The sequence below is a fragment of the Heloderma suspectum genome, chromosome 2 (genome assembly GCF_057233095.1).
Source record: "Heloderma suspectum isolate Gila_16-S chromosome 2, 16-S_ref, whole genome shotgun sequence".
NCBI lineage: Eukaryota > Metazoa > Chordata > Lepidosauria > Squamata > Helodermatidae > Heloderma > Heloderma suspectum.
The window spans coordinates 376,393,727-376,415,604 of NC_139459.1; the positions used below are offsets into that span (position 1 = coordinate 376,393,727).

At 48.5% G+C, this 21,878-nt stretch overlaps 1 protein-coding gene across 1 annotated transcript in view; it reads right to left on the reverse strand.

Annotated features, from left to right (window-relative positions):
* LOC146356234 (uncharacterized) overlaps positions 1 to 21,878 on the reverse strand; it is a 943,348-nt gene that overhangs the window by 780,412 nt on the left and 141,058 nt on the right. The window lies entirely within an intron of this gene.

Genomic DNA, 21,878 nt, shown 5'->3' on the forward strand with positions numbered 1-21,878 from the left:
CAAAAGGGAAAAATGTAAAGCGTGGAATGGAAATACATAAAACCTGATAGATAAGCATACTTTGTTTATTAATCAGCTTTTATTCATATTGCTAGCATGGAACCATAGTATAGGACAGCGGGCATTTCATAAAGCCCCATAGCACAGCAATAACGTAAGTTTGGTCAGAAGCGAAGCTATGGTAAAACGGCAAAGCCACGGACAGTCACAGAAAGGGGGAACAAGGAAGGTACAGGAACTAGACATTTGCTGACTTGGAAGACAGAAAATAGTTACACAGAGGACAAACAAGCGGGCCATGAAGGCCATACTGGGGCAATGACTGTTACTGAAACTTAGGGATAAATGATATCGACATGAGGCATGGGTAAGAACATCAGGAGAACCATGCAGGATCAGACCAAGGGTCCATTAGTCCAGCATTCTGCTCACACAGTGGCCAACCAGCTGCCTGTGGAATCCTTCAAGTAACCTGGGCCAAAACCATTTAGGATTGTACATGTCCAAAACAGCACTTCCCCACATCCGCAAAGCCACTAGAAATCAACAGGCCCTGAATCCATTCCAGACAGCTTGGCTACCCATCGCTGGAAGCGGTGGTCCTGGTCCTGTTCTGGTGGTGTTGAACAAGGATCAGAGGCCATCTTGAGTTTTCAGCATGAGATGCTCCTTTGTATTCAGATCAGGCCTCAGTAAGATAATGTAGCATTTGGGAAGAAAGATGCAGCCCAGTAAGCCAGCGCTGGAGGCCAAGATGGAGAAGACCTGCACGGCTACCATGTATCTCCCCTTGGTGCTCAGGTAGGTGGGCACAAAGGACACCCAGACACTGCAAAAGACCAGCATGCTGAAGGTGATCAGCTTGGCTTCATTGAAGGCCCCAGGCAGCTTCCTGGTTGGGAAAGCCACCATGAAGCATACAGCAGCCAAGAAGCCCGTGTAGCCCAGGGAACTGTAAAACATGACAACAGAGCCTTCGTTGCATTGCAGTAGGATCTCTCTGGGCTGGGATTGCATGTCAGAGTCTGGGAACGGGGGAGAGATCCCCAACCAGATGGTACAGATGGTAGCTTGAATAGCGGAACAGGCAAATACAATGGCATTGGCCAAACTCTTCCCCAGCCATCTCTTCACCCTGTTCCCTGGCTTTGTGGCCAGGAAGGCCAGCACCACAGTCATCGTTTTGGCCAACACCGAAGAGATGGCAACTGAGAAGATGAGGCTAAAGGCCATTTGTCGGAGAAGGCAGGTCACTTTCCTTGGGCAGCCAATGAACAGGAAGGAGGTCAAGAAGGAAAGCAGGAGGGAGACGAGGAGAATGTAGGACAGGTCCCGGTTATTGGCCTTGACGACTGGAGTGTCTAGGTACTTAATGAAGATGGCTAACACCAACCCTGTGGTGAAGGACAAGAACAGGGCAAAGGAAGCCAGGATGATCCCCAAGGGTTCTTCATAGGACAGGAAGCTTATATTCTTGGGCACACAATAATCCCTGGCCTCGTTTGGATGCTGGTCTTCTGGACACTTGGTGCAATGGTCTGCATCTGAGGAGGAGGAGAACAGCTTCAGCATTGCTCACATTTCTCTTAATCCCCATCATCTGGGTTTGTTTGTGTGTTCATTTATTTATTTCAATATTTATAGGCCTCCTTGCTGCCTGAAAGGCCCCCAAGGTGGGTAATATATAAAACTGTAAGTCAAAAGAAAAACACAACAACAAAAAGAAACAGTAGCAGCAAAGGCAACAACACCAGACTGCTATGATACCATGCTCTCCCCACTTAAAACAGATGACAAGGATCTGGCTTCTTCCTTCTGTTTCGTGCAAAATCAGGAAGTCCAGCACAGCGCAGGCACCTGCCCCGTTGCGTGACTGCCTAACAGCCAGCGGCGTAGTGGAGGGTGGGCACACAGGGTTGGAGCACCAGGACCTGTTTTAATACCGGGATTTAGACCTCAGCTGTCAGGCCTCAGGCTTCCCTTTTCTTCGGGGATCACACCTGCAGTCCTCACTATCAAGGGCTACTAGCCTGGCTCTGTGTTTCCTCCCGTAATGGAGGCAGTCTGTGCCTCTGTACCAGTTGCTGGGAAGATGAATGGGAGGGGTCTGTTGCACTTCTGTCCTGCTCGTGGGCTTCCCATTGGGGCTTCTTGTTGGCCACTGTGGGAACAGGATGCTGGCCTAGTTAGGCCTTGGGTCTTATCCAGCAGGCCTTTTCTCAGCTCGTCTCTCGGCCAGCTGCTGCGGCCACAAATGGCAGCTGTCGTAGCGGCCGCCATTTGCGTCCTGTCAGGCTGCCATGATAGGTTTCATAAGTATTTACGTAGCCTATCACGGCAAAGAGCAGGGACGCAAACATCAGTGGAGGGGGAAGAAGCATTTTCCTCAACAACTATATATGGTTTTGAATGATGGCTGTTGTAATACGGAGTAATCTATGCTGGCTTAGTTTTGATTGGGCTGCCAGCTATCAACAAATAAAAAACAGCTGTTTCATAAACTCAAAGGGAAAAATGTAATGTGTCCTGAAGGAGAGGGGAAGTACATTAAACCTTATACACAAGCATGCATTGGCCTGGCTCACATGATTGCTGGCACAATGGTTAGATAAGCCACAATGGTTTACAGCACATAACGGCAGCCATTGCGAACAGTCAATCGGTCACCACCAGTTATCTTGATGCCCAAACCCGAGAAGGGTGGGTTGTTGGCGTGGTTAACAAACCACCCACAACTAGGGATGGGGGAGAATTTCTCCCCGAAACTTCGGGGGGCCGAGTGCCAACACATTCAGCCCCCGAAATCGGCGGTGAAATTCTCCGCCACCCCCCCGCCACCCCGCCTGGAATGGGACTTACCTTTCACGAATGTCCCTCCTGGTGGAGGGTCCCGGAGGCGGTTAATCGGGTCTTCGTCAGGGGCGGGGGCTGCAGCCGGTCTTTCGACCAGCTGCCACCGCCGCCATTACAAGGAAAGTTAAAAACAAACAAACAAACCCCATGATAGGCTACGTAACGATTAACGTGGCCTATCACGGCTAGATTTACAAAGTCAGCCATGATAGGCTACGTTAATCTTCACGTAGCCTATCACGGGTGACTTTGAAAAAAATAAATAAAGCGCGTACGCAAATGGCGGCCCCCATAGGGAGCCGCCATTCGCGTTCCTTATTTGGTCCCTGTAGTCTACGTAACGATTTACGTAGTCTACGGCAAAAATAAGGGCAACGTTATTTGCGTTGCCCTTATTTTCGCCGTAGTCTACGTAAATCTTTACATAGACTACAGGGACCAAATAAGGAATGCAAATGGCGGCTCCCTATGGGGGCCGCCATTTGCGTACGCGCTTTATTTTTTTTTTCAAAGTCACCCGTGATAGGCTACGTGACGATTAACGTAGCCTATCACGGCTGACTTTGCAAATCTAGCTGTGATAGGCCACGTTAATTGTTAAGTAGCCTATCACGGGGGTGGTTTTTTTTTTTTTTCACGGCCGGGTAGACGGGGCACTTCTACCCGGCCTGACTTTCGCCGGCGAGGGATGGGGCGCCTCCCGCCCGGCCTGAATTTTGGCCGGGCGAGGCGGGAAGCCTCCCCCCCGTCGCATGAACATCGGGGGGAGAAGAGAAGCGCCTTCCCCCCACCGCGAAAAAAGCTGCGGGACAAGGTAAGTCCCTTTCGTACATCCCTACCCACAACCCATGGGATGTTTTAGGACTGTGGGTGGTTTGTTAACCATGCCAACAACACACCCTGCCCAGGTTCAGATGTTACGATAAGCCGCTTAGACCACCTGCAGCAGCTTGAATATTCACAATGCCCGCAGGCAGCACCACAACTAGGGATGGCGGAGAATTCCGCCACGGATTTCAGTGAGGCCGAATGCCAGTTCTGCCCCCGAAACCCATGGCAGAACAGCCTCCCACCCCCCGCCACCCCGCAGCATTCCGTTGGGACGAAGCTTACCTGGGGCGGAGGTGGCAGCAGCGGCTGGTCTCTCAGCCGGCTGCTGCAGCTGCAAATGGCGGCCGTCGTAGCAGCTGCCATTTGCGTCCTGCCAAGCTGCCATGATAGGCTTCATAAGTATTTACGTAGCTTATCACGGCAAAGAGCAAGGATGCAAACGGTGGTGAAGGGGGAAGAAGCATTTTCCTTAACAACAATATCTGGTTGTGAATGATGCCTGTTGTAATACGAAGTAATGTACTGTATGCTGGCTTAGTTTTGAATGGGCTGCCAGCTATCAACAAATAAAACACATAGGGATGTTAGAGAATTCCGCCACGGATCTCAGTGAGGCTGAATGCCAGTGCATTCGGCCCCCCAAATCCATGGAGGAATGGCTTGCCACCCCCCCTCCCCCCGCGGATCCCCCCCCGGACGAGACTTACCTGGGGCGGATGTTCCAGACAGCGGCAGCTCCAGTGGCGGCTTCGGTGGCAGCGGCGGCGGCTGGGCTTCCAACCGGCTGCCACCACCGCCATTTGCAGTCTGGTTGCTTCTGGTTTTTTTTTGTTTTTACATAGATGTAATAGGCTACGTAAAGACTTACATAGCCTGTCACGTCTGGGTTTAAAAATAAAAAAACACATACACAAATGGCGGTGGCTACGGCCGCTGCCATTTGCGTTCCTTATTTTTGGCCATCTTAGTCTATGTAAATATTTATGTAGACTATGACGGTGAAAATAAGGGGGACGCAAATAGCATAGACTAGCAGGGACTAGCAGGGACTAGCCCCGTTGGATAGCAGGGACACAAATGGTGGCGGCCGTAGCCGCCGCCGTTTGCGTCCATGCAGTCATCCGTGATAGGCTACATAAATGTTTACGTAGCCTATCACGTGTGTGGCTGTTGTTTTTTTTACATTTACTTTTTTATTTCTCGGCCGGGGAGATGGGGCGCTTCTCCCCGGCCTGAATTTCGGCCGGGCGAGGCGGAGCGCCTCCCCCCCCGGGCCTGAACTTCGGGGGGAGAACCGAAGCGCCTCCTCCCACCGCGAAGCAAGCTGCGGGACCAGGTAAGGGACTTTCGTCCATCCTTACTCTTTTGAAAAGACTGTTCTCTTTTCCCGAGGTCATGAGCTGCCTGCCAGGACTGGGCCAAGAGCACACTTTGGTTCAGAAACAAACATTACAGCCGGGCCATAGGAGGCATTGGACTGCTCTCTAGGATGTGGAAGGAGATAAAAATATAAAGCCCAATAAAGGATCCTCATGACAAAACACATTTAAAGTCTTCATGGAAGAGGTCCAAGTGAAACTTTGCCCTCTTCCCCAGAGGAGCAGCCTCCTTTCCTCTGGCGCGACGTACCTTCCTGAGTGGAGACGGTCCCTTCTGCACATGGAGCACAAACATAGCAGCAAACTAGCTTTTCTTCCATCACCACCTTGGCGTATCCGGGGCGGCAGCTTTCGGAGCACCTGGAACGAGGCGCGGTCTGATCATAGAGACAAGTGCACCAGGAGAAAAGCGTTAGGCGCATTTTTGTCTCTGGGAGTGAAGCCTAGGATGTGTCGACACAGGCCGCTCCTAGCACTACACGATCATGACTTTTCCAACATAAGCTACAAGTGGAATTTCCAGCGTTAAACCGTCTAGAGAGCTTTGGCTATTCGGTGGTATAGAAATGAAATAAATGAAATGAAATGATCTATTTGTGGAAGAGTTTCCAACCAAGCATCTGCTTGTAAAAACAAAACAAAACACATGTCTGCTTAGAAGAAGGCCTACTGAATTCCATGAGACTTACTCTCAGGTAAGTGTGTGCAGCAGGGCTGTAGAACCTGAGGCCTGGGAGCTAAATCCGGCCTGCCTAGGATCCCATCCTGCCCCCCAGGATTCCCAGATGCCCCCTTTCTCTGGCCCCACTCCCCTTTTCCCTCCGACTACTGTTTGGTTGTTTCCTGGCTTCGGTGCAGATCGTCCCCATGCTATGAGGCTGAAATGCCTCTTTTAGGGCTCAGTTAGCGGCAGTAAGCACACAACAGAATCTCTAGTCCCTTTCACTCACATCCTTCGAGGGGCGTACTTTCAATGCGCAACTGCACAGCAGTGAAAGCACTTGGTGGCGTATAATTTTGCTGCTCCACAATCGCAAGGTGGAGGCGTAACAATGCACCCTTAGATTCTGATTGGCTGAAGGTTTGAGCTAGGTAGAAAAGAGCAGTTAAGCAATGACAGTTGACAATTACAGTGGTCAGTTAGTCAGTTAGTGGTTGGAGCTACATTTTAGCTACATGTACTGAAAAGGAAAGGCGCCATTTGGAAGAGCCAAGGGTATAATTGTTCTAAGTGTGTGTGTGTACATGCACACAGGTGTACTAAGATTTATCATCTGTACCTGAAGCCTCTATGGATCTCAGGTTATGCCTTAGCCAGTAAAAGCTCTTGTTCTGTGTCTAATAGATGCCACACTGTCCTTTGAAAAAGACTTTGTCTAAGTCAGCTAAGTAGGATGTGTGAACACAGCTGATGCTTCTTTGAACCGTACATTTTGGCAATGCCCAATGTTGCCTCTTTGGGGAGGAGGTTATTATATGGATAAACCTTGTCTTGGAACACTCTTCAGTATTTACTGATGTACATGTCCTTTTACATTATCGACGGGCTTCCTAGAAATTAATGCATGGTCAGTGCAAATGGATTCTCTGTTCCCTTTTGACAGCTAAAAGCCTGATACTAAAACACTGCAAGGATAAACGCTCACCTCCTATTATGCAATGGATTCAAAACCTATCAATGCTTTCAACATTTGAATGGGTGGTACAAAGACACCACTTGGGAATGGACCCATATATGGGTATTCGGTCTGCTTTTGTTGAAGTGTATGGATGATACTTAGAAAGCAGTACCTTCATCTGTCTATCTTTTTATCCATCTGCAGACACATTTCATATACATGTATCGGAACTGATATATTCAAATTTATGTAGCTACTTCTTTTCCCTTTTTCTCTTTTGGCTTTGTTTCATGGAAATTTTACAATAAAACATTAATTAAAAAGTAAGAAGCAGAGACATCACCTTGCCGACAAAGGTCCGTCTAATCAAAGCTATGGTTTTCCCAGTAGTAATGTATGGCTGTGAGAGCTGGACTATAAGGAAGGCTGAGCGCCGAAGAATTGATGCTTTCGAACTGTGGTGCTGGAGAAGACTCTTACGAGTCCCCTGGACTGCAAGGACGTCAAATCAGTCCATCCTAAAGGAAATCAACCCTGAGTGCTCATTGGAAGGACAGATAATGAAGCTGAAGCTCCAATATTTTGGCCACCTAATGCGAAGAGAAAACTCCCTGGAAAAGACCCTGATGCTGGGAAAGACTGAAGGCAAAAGGAGAAGGGGACGGCAGAGGATGAGATGGCTAGATAGCATCACGGATGCAATGAATATGAACTTGAGCACGCTCCGGGAGAGAGCGCAGGACAGGAAGGCCTGGCGTGCTATGGTCCATGGGGTCACGAAGAGTCGGACACGACTGAACGACTGAACAACAACAAGTGGGGACAAGTGTGCAGTAACTCCAAGTTTATATGCAACTGGATCTGACTTAGGGCGCAATCCTATCGAGACAGTCAGCAGCCTCTGAACTCAGAGGTTACCAACTACCCTATCCAGGGTGGATGGAGCACGGAGGAGATCCTATCCTCCGTGCCCCAGCTGCCCTGCATTTCTGGCTAGATATGCATTTTCTCACGTCCAGCCGCAGCTTCCAGGAAGGGAGGAGTGGAGAAAGCAGTGGTGTGGAAAGTACTGCACTGGCTATGAGGGGGAGGAGGAAGGGAAGAGAAGTTTCTGGAAACCAAGGTTGGATGACCTCAGTTCCTGGAAAGAGAGAAATCCTATAGCCAACTAGACAGTGTCGAGTGGTCATAGGACTGTACTCTTCATGGCCTGGTTTGCCTGTAATGCTAAGCCATGGTGCGGTTTGTTGAAATCTGGATTGTTGTTGCATCCAATCTCAATCCCATAAACAAAACATGGTTTGATGATCAGCTAAACCACATATAGAAGCCATGGTTTGTTCTTGGCTTGTGAAGTCTGGCTTGTTTAAACCATGGCTTGTTGTGATGTCTGAACCCCAGCTGTGGCTTATCCCTGTCTGGTTTGTGTTGCTCTCTTCCCTGAAACAGAGGCGCCCAGCAAGAGCAGCCTGAAAACGAAACTGCTCTGAAGGCTGGCAAAATAGGCAGGAGGGAATAAAATCAGAAATAAAGAAAAGAAGCTGTAGCCTGTTTGCTTGTCTGCAAGACAATTCATGGCTCAACAACAAACCACAAGCAAAACCTGTATGAATATTTGTATACTAAGAATGTGTGTTGGCAATTTTCTTAGCTGTAGTGCTGCTGCTAAGTCACTTCAGTTCAGAAAGGAAATACTGTTTACAGGTGTCTGAAATGTTGATTATCTGGAAAATGAGTATGCATACCTCCGTCGTTTAATGAATTATAAGATTACTGTAAAATTATAAAATTACTGTCAATAGTTTTACCGTGAAGGGTTTGAATGATTGATTTCCGGTGCTTTATGTTTCGAAAATCAATAACTTTACAATGCATGAATATGATACATTTCTTGAAAACAAAGAAAGAAACAGGTTTCAGATAATAATAATAATAATAATAATAATAATAATAATAATAATAATTTTCCCTACTTTGTTAAACCAGGAAGGCCACAAAATGGCTTCCATGTTAATGGTGAACTTCAGGCCAGAGGATGCCTGTCTCTCTATGCGGCCGATTTTCACTCTCCCACACGAGCTGTTGGGGAACCGCACCCAGTTCACAATGTCAAAGTCGGCTGCCAGCTCTCCATTCTCATCCTTGTACAGGCCGCTCACGGAAGCATTTGAGAACTGGATTGCTCCGAAGAAATGGTAAAACTAGAAGGACAGAGAAAACACAGGCAGAATTGTGTCCCTCCATGAGGCAAAGTGCGATGACGGAGCTTGGACACGGCTTATGCACACCAAATTGTCCGGTTCTCCAGTGAAATGGGGCAGGGGTCTTGTGCCTCCTGGTGCTTCCAGTTACAAGTTTGATCAGCCCCAGCCAGCATGGCCAATAGTCAGATACTGGGACCTCCGTGAAAACGTTGCCGTGGGGGGTGCTGCTGTTCACTGCCCTAGTCCATCAGACCAGTCGTCCTCCACAACACTCAATTCCATCTCCTCTCCCGCCCAGTGTTCTCTGCCTCTGCCCTGCAACAGGCAGTTCATATTCTGTTGCCACTGAGCATGCTCTGTCCTACCTGGCCTGGTTTGGGGCATTTTTCCCCTTACGGTTTTTCCTCCCCCCTACATATTCTTTTCTTCTTCTTCTGCAAATATTAGGGCTTCCTCACGCCTCTTGAGACCAGACATACTAGACTTTCCAATACTCTTGATATCGTTTTGGCTACATAAGGATTGGCAGCCACACCTGAACATTGGAAATAGAGGGATTTATATTTTTACTGTGTGCCAGGGAGGTGCCATTTGGGTTTTCTTCCTCAGACAATAAGTTGGATTAGGCCAGTGGCAGATACGAAGAATCGCACAGGATGTACTGACAACATCGCAACATGATCTGTCCTGATGTGTAGCTAGGGATGTACGAACGTTCCACCACAGATCTCGGGGAGGCCGAATGCCTGCCACCCCCCCGCCACCCCTCCAGGACGGGACTTACCTGGGGCGGATCTTCCTGGCGGTGGCGGCGGCGGTGTTTCGGCGGTGGCGGCGGCGGTAGCCAGTCTTCTGACCAGCTGCTGCCACTGCCATTTCCAGGTGTTTTTTTTTTTAAAAAAAACACGTGATAGGCTACATAAAGATTTACGTAGCCTATCATGACTAGATTTTAAAAAAAACACCGGGATAGGCTACGTAAATGTTTACGTAGCCTATCACGGCTGACTTTAATAAAAACAAAAAACAAACGCGTGTACGCAAATGGCGGCAGCCATGGCCGCCTCCATTTGCGTTCCCTATTTTGGCACGTCTTAGTCTACGTAAACATTTACGTAGACTAAGACGGCGAAAATAAGGGGAACACAAATAGCGTAGACGCTACGCTATTTGCATTCCCCTTATTTTTGCCGTCTTAGTCTACGTAAATGTTTACGTGCTTTTTTGTGGTTTTTTTAAAATCAGCTGTGATAGGCTACGTAAAGATTTACGTAGCCTATCAGGGCTGACTGTCGGGACGCAATCGGTGGCGGCTACGGCTGCCGCCATTTGCGTCCCTGCTAGGGATGTACGAAAGTCACTTACCTTTTCGAAGGGTGACATTCGTGGGGGGGGGGAGGTGCTCCGTCCCTCCCCCCGAAATCCTGGCCGGGGGGAGACACTCCGTCCCTCCCCCCCGAAATTCTGGCCGGCCGGCTCCGCTCCACAGGGATTCTGCAGAGCCGCCGTCCGGCTCCACCAGCGGCCAGACATCCGGCCGCTGGCTAGCAAGGACGCAAAAGGTGGCGGCCGTAGCTGCCGCCTTTTGAGTCCCTGCAGTCAGCCGTGATAGGCTACGTAAATTTTTACGTAGCCTATCACGGCTGATTTAAAAGAAAAAAACCCCGCTATTTGCGTTCCCCTTATTTTCACCGTCTTAGTCTACGTAATTGTTTACGTAGACTAAGACATGCGAAAATAAGGAACGCAAATGGCGGTGCCCATTGGCGCCGCCATTTGCGTACGCGCATTTTTTTTCTTTTAAATCAGCCATGATAGGCTACATAAACATTTACGTAGCCTATCACCGTGTTTTTTAAAAATCTAGCCGTGATAGGCTACGTAAATCTTTATCTATCACGATTTTTTGTTGTTGTTTTTTTTTAACTGGAAATGGTGGAGGCGGCAGCTGGTCGGAAGACTGGCCCCGCAGCCGCCGCCACCGAACCGTTACCGAACTGCCACCGAACCGCCGCCAGAGCCACAGCCGCCAGGAAGATCCGCCCAAGGTAAGTCCCGTCCTGGGGGGGGGGCGGGGGGGCAGACTGTTCACCCACTGATTTCAGGGGGCCGAATGCGCTGGCATTCGGCCTCCCCGAGATTCGTGGCGAAATTCTCTGACATCCCTAGTCCCTGCTCGCCAGCGGCCAGATGTCCGGCTGCTGGCGGAGCCGGCCAGAGGCTCCGCAGAATCGTTGCAGAGCACAGCCGGCCAGCCAGAATTCCAGGGGTGGGAGGAACGGAGCGCCTCCCTCCCTGGCGAGGTTTCCGGGGGGAGGGACGGAATGCCTCCCCCCGCACCATCAACATAATCCGCGAAAGGTTAGTACCTTTCGTACATCCCTAGGTGTAGCTCCTGGCATCCGTATTCTGACTTCCTGACATGCAGCTTCTTTCGCCTTTGGCAAAGGGGGGGTGCTGGGCTGAAGGAGGGGTGTGCCACAGCACATCATCTCTGCAGCAGAGCCGAGTCAAGACGACGGAAGGGACCGAAAGAGCCAGAGAGAGAACTCCCCAGCCTGAGGAAACCCCACGTCAATGGGCCCCTCCTCTGTGGGGAGGGAGCCTGCAGAGTGGGGTCCCAAAGCAGGAGTCAGCAAAATGTAGACCTGGATCTACGGTATATCTCTGGAGGATCTGCGGAGCGTTTCTACACGAGGCATTTATTATGCGCTCGTGACCGGCCACTCACAGAAGTTTGCAGTTCCCTTACATGATGTCATCAACCTCCAGGGCAATCTGGCGCTATTTCCCAGTTATTCCTCATTGAGAAGTTCCAGAGATAATGAACCATTTAAATTTGTCCTGGGCCTTCCCCAGTGTGTCGAGTTGGCGTTGCGCTGTTAAACCGCCACAAGATGGCTGTGGCGCATTGAAAACTGAAGATGGAAAACTTCCCCTCTCGGCAATCACATGGTCGCCATCGGTCGCCATTCAGGAGCCCGTGGTGAACACAGGAAGACTCCGCAACGAGGAAGGCCTGGAAAGACTGCGGGGCTTCTCCTTCATGTAGAGATGCCCACAGTACATCAGCCAGGATTTCCGACTCCCAGCGTTGAACAGCGGCAACAAGATGCCCCTCTACCCACCCACCCCCTCCCGCGGTATCCAAAATTATCCTGCTGAAGTGAAGGAAGTGTGGAGGAGCCGGGGTGGAGGTTCGGATCCTGCCAACTGCGCCAAAACTGTGGGGAAACTGTGGGGAAACAAAAGGGAAGGAGAACCACCCCCGCCCACAGGATGAGGCTGGGGGTCACGTGTCTGAAATCATCCTTCATTCAGAGCGTGTGTACACGGGTAATTCGCCAAGGAGCTACCATTTGGGAACAGGTTACATGGGTGTTAAAGGAAAACAGAGGACATAGCAAAAATATGGAGAGAAAGACTTTAGCCAATTAAACACTTACATAGATTATCTATGAGCTTCCGCCGTGCATTAAAAATGTGGTTGTCCAGGCAGGCATTTGGGGTGGGTTAGAGTATTTTAGAAAATGTTTTTATTGTAGAAGTTTATTGTTTTAAATTGTTTTATTATATGTTGTACATCACTCAGAGTGGCTGGGTGACCAGCCAGATGGGCGATTAAGAAATTTAATACATACATAAAAAAATAAAAATAAATCTATATCCAATCACTTTATGGTTGGGGGTGCTTACGTATGCATCAGTGCTCCCTAACCGTGAATACGACCTTCAGCACAGCTGGGGCACGCTCATCTGCAAATTCCTCCTGCAAGGCAGCACCTTATCTCAGTAGGGAATGGGTCTGTCTGGCCATTGTCCGCATGAGATAGGAGTCAGAGTCTCCCATATCTGTGCTCAAGTTTGTATATTCCGCCCTCTTCCCTGGTTCTTTGTGTCTTGTTTTTCCCAGCTCCTCTCTTACAATCTTCTCTGCATTTTTCCATCTTGGAGACTTTGGTTCAGGCCCGATACTTCAGTTCAGGCCTGACACAAGGCCTTTTCTCCCACAATGTCTTCTGCACCTGGCTCCGGTGGATGGCTTTAACACTTCGCCCCTTCTGATCAGAGTCCTCCTCACCCCCACACACATACCCACCAAGGGTATTCACAGTGAAAGGAAAGCCCCCATGGACGCCAAGAGGGTAGCAATGGCAGACCCCCCCCCCGATTCTCATTACATCTCGTTTGCCCCGACTGTTTAAATGGAGGCTGTCTGGGATTGGAAAGGAAATACCTGCCATGGCTGTAGCCTTTGAAGTTCTGTTCTGCCGCCACGCAGCATCGTTGTCCCCTTGGAGCTGAGTGAATGCGCAGCATCTAAGGCGTGTGCCATGGCCTGGACAGTGTCGTAAGTATAGTAGCTGTCCTGGGACAGGATCCCCTCAAGCTCCTCCTGGGGCAGCGTCTCCAGTTTCTCTCCCTCTCTGCATCTCGTCCAGCCTCTCACGGACAACGCATGCTTCGAATAGGAACACTGAAATCCTTCCTCGAAAAAAAAATCATCAAGATGATCAGAATACGGACTCAAGTAGTCATATTTTGTCCGTCTGTTGGTCTTTGCTAAGGAGAAAGAACCAAGGACGTATTCCAAGACACTAAAATTCAGGATCAAGTTGCTGTCTTTCACAGCTGTGGTGATGCAGATTTTCCTCCCAATTGGTTCTAGGTTCTTTTCAATGAACTGTTGTATCTGAATAAATGAATAAAAGTCAAAACTAGAATCTGCATAGTAAACAAATACATTGACCTGCCTCCACATGTCAGGTGGCTCACTTTGGAACAAGCTTTCGTACGAAGTGTCTTCAGATGTTCTTTTTGAGAAGGCGACACAGACACCGTTCCTGGTGAGTAAAGATGTCAAGCAGCTTGCGAACCTCTCTCCGTTTTCACTGTCCGGAGCAAAGAGACCGATCCAGGTCCATCCGAAATGCAGCAGCAGTCGGACAATGCCCAGGTACTGGGTTTCTTCCTTGGGGACCATCCGGTAGACAAAAGGGAACTGAGTTTTGTCGCTGAGAACAGGAGAAACCAGGCCATAACTAATCTAGTGAGGAAAAGAAGAGATGGGTGTTGTGTTTGTCTTTGGGATTCTGTTGATCTGCAATTATTAATTCATATGTATTTATTATCTTTTAACTTATTTTGTTTTATTGTATAATACTGCCCGGAGAACTTCTGTTATAATGCAGGTGATGAATACCATAAATCAATATGCTGACCTAGTAAAATTCCTGTCTCTATCATGTGTGAATTGGTGAACGGGGAGAGGGGGGAGGGAACACCAATACACCCACAAGGACCCTTTGCATTGTAGTCATTCATTCTGTGCTCTGCTGAAATTGGTAGTGTGAATCTGGTAGTCAACGTGTTCAAAGATTTTGCTAACGATAGACAAAAGAGGCTATTTCAAACTGAAGATGGCTGCCCAGAGAGCGTAACGCTATAGGGTGGGATACAAACGTTTTAAATAAATAAATACATCTGAAATGGCTGAATGATCTGAATGAGGGTTTCGGTGGCACCTATCAGAAGAGCCACTAAAAGACTCCAGACACGTATTTAAGGAGACACCAGACTTGCATTCCAGACTCCCGATGCAAACCACGCATGCATAGGGAGGCCAGAGAATTCCGCCGCGGATTGAAATGGGATCGAATTCCCTTCAGTCCGTGCCACGGAATCCTCTGCGGAACGGTACCCCGAGGTCCTGCGGAGCCAGCAGTCCTGCGGCTTTTTTTTGTCATCCGCACAGAGTCGCGAAATTTTCGTAAATAAAAACGCAAGGTAGTATATTCCAATAAGTACGTAAGTTGTTTAAAAAAACAAAACAAAAACGAACTGTGCTCACCGCCTTGTTTGTGGGTGTTCTTTTTCAACTGAAATCCTCCATCTCCCTTTACTTTCAGCCAAAACACTGCCTCCTCCTCGGGGCTTCCCAAAACAAGGCTGCCCCAGGGGTGCCTGAGCGATGCACTCTTTGCTTAAAGCAACGCTGTTTGAAAGAAAGGAAGAAAAAACCTTTTAAAAGGACTGTATTCTCTCTCTCTGTGTGTGTGTGTGTGTGTGTGTGTGTGTGTGTGTGTGTGTGTGACACTCCCTCCATCCAGCTGTTCCCTGGAAAAAAAAATCCCCGCCATTCACCCAAGGGTCTTCAGGAGGGAGGCAAGTGGGGGCTGACATGTGTAGGAGTAAGTTGCACTGAATTCAGTAGGACTTACTTCTGAGTAGACATGCACAGAGTTGGTTCTCCTCTCTGCTCAGCTTTGTATTTCCACATCCAGTTCATTATCAGATCTCCTGTTAGTTATCTCAGAAGACCCTTGGGTGAATGGTTTTTTTCCCCCCCAGGGAACAACTGGATTGAGGGAGATTCCCCCCCCACACACACATAATGGAAGAATATAGTTCTTCATATTCCCTGGTGTGTTTATTCCACACTTTGTCCATTCCCTGAGCATGTGCAGAGTGTGCTTTTTATTCAAACAAAGAGAAGGTTATAGAATCATAGAATCATAGAATCATAGAATAGTAGGGTTGGAAGGGGCCTACAAGGCCATCGAGTCCAACCCCCTGCTCAATGCAGGAATCCAAGTCAGAGCACCCCTGACAGATGGCTGTCCAGCCTCGTCTTGAAGGCCTCCAGTGTGGGAGAGCCCACCACCTCCCTGGGTCATTGGCTCCATTGTCGTGTTGCTCTAACAGTCAGGAAGTTTCTCCTGATGTTCAGCTGGAATCTGGCTTCCTGTAACTTCAGCCCATGATTCCGTGTCCGGCACTCTGGGATGATCGAGAATGGATCCTGGCCTTCCTCTTTGTGACAACCTTTCAAGTACTTGAAGAGTGCTATCATATCTCCCCTCAGTCTTCTCTTCTCAAGGCTAACCATGCCCAGTTCTTTCAGTCTCTCTTCATAGGGCTTTGTTTCCAGTCCTCTGATCATCTTTGTTGCCCTCCTCTGAAACTTCTCCAGTTTGTCTGCATCCTTCTTAAAGTGTGGGGCCCAGAACTGGACACAGTACTCCAGATGAGGCCTAACCAGTGCTGAGTAGAGGGGAACTAGTACTTCCCGGGATGTGGAAGCTATGCTTCTATTAATGCAGCCCAAAAGAGCATTGGCCTTTTTTGCAGCCACATCACATTGTTGGCTCATATTCAGCTTGTGATCGACAACAATTCCAAGATCCTTCTCACTTGTAGTGTTGCTGAGCCATGTATCCCCCATTTTGTAACTGTGCCTTTGGTTTCTTTTTCCTAGGTGCAGAATTTGGCATTCATCCCTATTAAATGTCATTCTGTTGTTTTCTACCCAGCGCTCCAGTCTATCCAGATCACTTTGAATTTTGTTTCTGTCTTCCAAAGTATTAGCTATCTTGCCCAATTTTGTGTCATCTGCAAATTTGATCAGCAATCAGCATTCCCTGCACCTCCTCCTCCAAGTCATTAATACAAATGTTGAAGAGCACTGGGCCCAGGACTGAGCCCTGCGGTACCCCACTCGTTACCTCTCCCCAGTTGGAGAAGGTCCCATTGATCAGCACTCTTTGAGTCCGATTCTGTAGCCAACTGTGGATCCACCGGATTGTTGTTTCATCTAGCCCACTTTTAGGGATGGAGGAGAATTTCTCCCTGAATCTCTGGGAGGCCGAATGCCAACGCATTCGGCTCCCAGAAATTGGTGGTGAAATTCTCCGCTGGCCCCCCGCCCCCTCCGGGATGGGACTTACCTCGTGCGAATGTCCCTCTTGGCGGCAGATCCCGGCGGCGGTTCAGCGGCGGTTAGGTGGGGGCGGCGGCGGCGGCTGGTCTTCTGACCTGCTGCCGCCATTGCAAAATAAAAAAGTAAAGTAAAAAAAAACAACAACAACACCCGTGATAGGATACGTAACGATTTACATAGCCTATCACGGCTAGATTCGTCTAGTATCTATACTATTCTATACTAGTAGTATAGAATCGTCACGTAGCCTATCACGGGTGACTTTGAAAAAAAAAAAAAGCGCGTACGCAAATAGCGTTCCCTTATTTTCGCCGTAGTCAAACTAAGGAACGCAAATGGCGGCGCCCCATGGGCGCCGCCATTTGCTTATGCGCTTTTTTTTCCCCCTTCAAAGTCACCTGTGATAGGCTACGTGACGATTTACATAGCCTATCACGGCTGACTTTGGAAATCTAGCCATGATAGGCTACGTTAATCGTTACATAGCCTATCATGGGTTTTTTTTTTTTCACTTTTTCTTTCGCAGCCGGGGAAACGGGGCGCTTCTCCCCGGCCTGAATTTCGGCCGGGTGAAGCAGGGCGCCTCCCCCCCCTCGCCTGAACTTCGGGGGGAGAACCGAAGCGCCTCCCCACCACCGCGAAGCAAGTTGCGGGACAAGGTAAGTCCCTTTCATCCATCCCTACCCACTTTGAGCTAGTTTGCTCATCTGGATATCATGGGGCACTTTGTCGAAAGCTTTGTTGAAGTCAAGGTATATGATGTCTAGGGATGTACGAAAGTCACCTTTTCGAAGGGTGACATTCGTGGGGGGGTAGGGGCTCCGTCCCTCCTCCCGAAATTCTGGCTACGGAAATCTACGCTATTGCGTTCCCCTTATTTTCGCCATCTTAGTCTACGTAAATGTTTACGTAGACTAAGACGTGCCAAAATAAGGAACGCAAATGGCAGCGCCCATGGGTGCCACCATTTGCGTACACATGTTTGTTTGTTTTTTCTTTTAAATCAGCTGTGATAGGCTACGTAAACATTTACGTAGCCTATCACGGTGTTTTTAAAAAATCTAGCCATGATAGGCTGCGTAAATCTTTACGCAGCCTATCACGTTTTTTTGCTTTTTTAACTGGAAATGGTGGTGGTGGCAGCCGGTCAGAAGACCGGCTGCCGCCGCCGCACCGCCACCGCACTGCCGCTGCTGCGCCGCCGCTGCGCCGCCGCTGCGCCGCCGCTGCGCCGCCACCACCACCAAGATCCGCCCAAGGTAAGTCCCATCCCGGGGGGGAGGGGGGGCAGACCGTTCCGCCACCAATTTCGGGGGGCCGAATGCGCTGGCATTCGGCCTCCCCGAGATCCGTGGCGGAATTCTCTGACATCCCTAATGATGTCTACAGTATTCCCACGGTCTACAAGGGAGGTTACTTGATCAAAAAATGAGATCAGATTCGTCTGGCAGGACTTGTTTTTGACAAATCCATGTTGGCTTTGAATAATCACTGCATCGTTTTCAAGGTGCTTTCAGATGGATTGCTTTATCATCTGCTCCAGAATTTTCCCAGGGATTGATGTCAGACTGACTGGTCTGTCGTTCCCAGGTTCCTCCTTCTTACCCTTTTTGAAGATAGGGACAACATTAGCTCTCCTTCAGTCATCTGGCACTTCCCCCGTCCTCCATGATTCCTCAAAGAGAATAGACAGCGGTTCTGAGAGTTCTTCTGCCAGTTCTTTATGACTCTAGGATGCAGTTCATCAGGCCCTGGAGATTTGAACTTATTCAAAGTCATTAGGTGTTCCTTGACCATATGCCTATCGATCTCAAGCTGCAATCCTGCCCCTTCAGCCTGTACTTCGCCTTTGCCAGGGGGGTCATAGACCCTCTTTTGGGAGAAGACTGAGCCAAAGTAGGAATTGAGCACCTCTGCCTTTTCTTTGTCATCTGTTATCGTTTTGCCATCCTTATTTAATAGCTGAACCACCATTTCTTTCCTCTGCCTTTTACTATGCACGTAGCTGAAGAAAGCCTTTTTGTCGCTTTTAGCTTCCCTCGCTAACCTCAGCTCGTTCTCAGCTTTAGCCTTTCTGACGCCATCCCTGCAATTCTGTGCTACCTGCCTGTACTCTTCCTTTGTTACTTGGCCTTCTTTCCACTTCCTATATGCGTCCTTTTTTGTTTTCAGGTCATCTCTAAGCTTTTTGTGAAGCCACATTGGCTTCTTCTGTTGTCTTCCACCTTTTCTTCTTGTTGGAATTGTTTGTGATTGTGCCTTGAGAATTTCTTTTTTTAAAAGCTCCTACCCATCTTGGACTCCTTCTCTCATTAGCGTTGCTTGCCATGGGACCTTACTGATCATTGTTCTGAGTTTATTAAAATCAGCTTTCCTAAAATCCAGGGTACGCGTTTGACTACACTCGGCTTTTGCTTCCTTTAGAACCAAGAACTCAAGTACAACATGGTCGCTTTCCCCCAGAGTTCCTGTAACTGCTACTTGATCCACTAAGTCATCTCTGTTGGTTAGGATCAAGTCAAGGATAGCCGATCCTCTAGTTCCTTCCTCTACTTTCTGTAGGAGGAAGTTATCTGCCACACAAGTCAGGAATTTCCTGGAGGGGCCATGTTTTGTGTAAACATGGGCCACTACCACTCTTCTCTTCTTCTTGTTGTAGGCCTGGGTTTCATTGCCTCTGTTTGACTGACCTTCAGCCTCTTGCTCATTCTCATGCAGGTTCCCCTGTGATTCTTCCTCTGCAAGCTGTCCTCCAGTCTCATCCTCAGGTACCTGGAATCGGTTCCACAGCTCCACTGCTTCCACTGGTGCAGAGTGGCGTCTAGTTCATATTCTCCTAACTGTCACCCTTTTCCAAGGACTATCCTCTACTCCATTTTTCTTCACCTCAGCATTTTCCTCTTCTGCCTCATCTTGCTGTTACTCTTCAAGCTTCTGGTCTTCCCTTTGCTGCTGTAGTTCCCCCATTCTGTCCAAGAACTCTTCGTGTTCTCTTATTCCCCGGAGGGTCGACAGTCGCCCCTCCAGTCCACTTACTTTTTCTTCCAGCAGCGTGATCCACTTGCGCTTGTTGCAGGTGTAGGCCATGTTGTTCTCAGGCAAGAAAACAAACATGGCACACACCTTGCAGGTCACCCCCACTGGAGAGTCCTGTCCTTCCATTGCCTCTTTTCCCTTTTTGTGTCTAGCTTTGTGATTGTTCTAGACTAGCCTGTGCCTGCTCCTCTACGCAGTAGAGGTTAAAAGCAGAGTCCCATTGGTGTGGAAGTGTGTGTTACAAGACAAATAAATGAAAAAAAACTTAGTTAAAAATAAAAGAAAATGAAAAAAAGAAAAAAAAAAGAAAAAATGAAAAAAAAAAAAGTTAGAGGCCTCCCCCTTGACCTCCCTTGCCGAACTCCCCTGGCCAACTCCTGTTTGCTCCCGCTGTGCGCTCGCTCTGGTCGCTCGCTCTCTGGGAGCTTGCCTGCGTCTGTAGTCCCTGGACCAGCTGGAGCATCTTGCTCTGCTCTGCTCTGCTCAGCTGGGCGGCGGGAAACAGACGGAAGCTTCCCGCCCAGTCAGCTGCTGGGAGTACTCAGGCCACACCCCCCCAATTCAGTTGGAGCTCTCAGAAGCACCTGGTGAGCTCACAGCCACTCAGAAGGATGAAGGGCAGCCCCCCGGGCTTCCTGCAGCCCACTTCCCTCTTAGCCTCTGTCTCCTTTGGTTGCTGATCTTTCCCTTCACGCTGCATTTGTACAAGTGTGGCTGCTTCGGAAAGACCTTTCCATTATACTGTCTCTTTTTCCTCAAGAGTTTCATATAACAGAAGTATGATGTAGTGGTTACAGTCCAGTCCAAAGTCACCCAGGGAGATAACTAACAGGAGGTTTGCTAATGAGCTGGATGTGGAAATACAAAGCTGAGCTGGGGGCAAGTGGGGTGCTGACATGTGTAGGAGTAAGTCGCATTGAACTCAGTAAGACTTACTTCTGAGTAGACATGCACAGAGTTGGTTTTCCTCTCCATTTTAGCCTCACAACGTCACCAACAAGGCTGGATGTGGAAACAGAAAGCATAGCAGGGGGAATAATAGCAGGGCTCCAGACTGGCATGGTCATTTTAAAAGGTTCTTTCTTTCTTTCTTTCTTTCTTTCTTTCTTTCTTTCTTTCTTTCTTTCTCTTTCTTTCTTTCTTTCTTTCTTTCACAGCATTGCTTTAAATGAAGAGTGCATCGCTCAGGCACACCTAGGGCAGCCTTGTTTCGGGAGGCCCTGAGGAGGAGGAAGTGTTTTGGCTGAAAGTAATTACCGCATGTCTCAGGGCAGGGGAAAAAATATGTAAATATCTAAGAAAAATAGCCTTTCTTACAGAAATTATGCAGAATTATGGCTGTCGGTACGGATTTATCTTCATAATTTTCGGAGCGGAAAAAAAAGAGGAGAATTCCGGGGGCTTGCGAACGACGGTACGGAGTACTGTCCGCAAACTGCAGAAGTCAAGCGGCACAGAAGGTACACAATTCGTACAACCCTACTCATGCATCCCGTTGGAAGATGGTTCTCTCCTCAGTCCTTGGGGCCCCCACCTTCGGCCAGAACCAGTGTGTAACCACGGGTAGCGAGGGCTGTTTCTCTCGCTGCTTCGCTTCTGATCTTCTCCGGACCACTGTAGCCAAGTATTTGAGTAAGTATGGACCTCCTTAGATTCTTAGACTTTAGAGCTTGCAAATGGTTTTAACCTTTCATCTTCTGAAGATGGGACTTCAAATATTTTCTGAGCTGGGGACTTAAGCATCATTTCTGAAAATGGAACTCGGAATTATTTGCAAGCCTTTCATTCTCCCTTTCGCTCTGGCTTCTAAGTTTAGTTCTTCACGTGCCTAGGAGAACATAATGACGATGCTTTCGCTTAGCTTTTATAGTCAAGTAATGCGCAGGAGGAAGTAAAAGGGAGAGTTCACCATTGTTAGCATATTTTAGTTTGGATTCAGACCACAGAGTTGTAGGCAGGAGGAGAGGATGGAGGTGTCAGAATCATGTGAGAAGCTCAATGTTTCATCTTCTTGCCACATTTGTAGGGCCTGCTTTGTCCATTGCAATTCTTTTGGTTAATCTCATACTTACATTGCATTCTCTTTCCCTGCCAATAACCTTAGAAATTTTCTAACACTCATATATTTATTTATTTATTATTATTTAATTTATTAATCGCCCATCTGGCTGGTCACCCAGCCACTCTGGGCGATGTACAACATACAATAAAACAATAAAATTCTACAATAAAAACA